Consider the following 741-nt stretch of genomic DNA (forward strand, 5'->3'; position numbering starts at 1 on the left):
TAGTGTATGGCTTTGTTCTAGTCTCCTGCCTGATCACATTCTCTCCCCTTTTTTTTTCTTTCTTTCTCTCTCTTTTTAGTCCACTTCTTTCTCTTTTCAGGCACCTTATCAATTCCTCTTTTAAAATTTTTTATAATTTTCATCTTTACAGTCACATTCCATCCCTTCATTGTATCAACCCTTCTTTTGTACATATATAAGCCTTTCTTTCTTTAAAATTTTAGGAGGCACTTTATTCTAACAGACCAAAATACGCCCAAAATCTAGTGTGTGGCATTGATCTATGCACTAGCCTGATCATATTTGATCATATTCTGTTTTATTTGTTTTGTTCTGTTTTTGTTTGTTTTTATCTTTTTGTTTATCTTTTTTTTCTCTTTCTTTTTTCTTTCTTTCCCTTTCTTTTCCCCTGGTTTCAGGTCTTTTCTGATTTGTTTAGAGTATATTTTCTGGGGACGTTGTTAACCTGTTACCATTTTGTTCTCTCATTCATCTATTCTCCTCTGGACAAAATGACAAGATGAAAAAATCACCTCAACAAAAAGAACAAGAAGTAGTACGGTCTGCCAGGGACCTACTCAATATGGACATTAGTACAATGTCAGACCTAGAGTTCAGAATCATGATTTTAAAGATACTAGCTGGGCTTGAAAAAAGTATGGAAGTCATTAGAGGAACCCTTCCTGGAGAAATAAAAGAACTAAAATCTAACCAAGTCAAAATCACAAAGGCTATTAATGA

This window comes from Callorhinus ursinus, unplaced genomic scaffold (assembly GCF_003265705.2).
Source record: "Callorhinus ursinus isolate GAN/ISIS: 27379988/994484 unplaced genomic scaffold, GSC_fseal_2.0 scaffold12, whole genome shotgun sequence".
NCBI classification, from domain to species: Eukaryota; Metazoa; Chordata; class Mammalia; order Carnivora; family Otariidae; genus Callorhinus; species Callorhinus ursinus.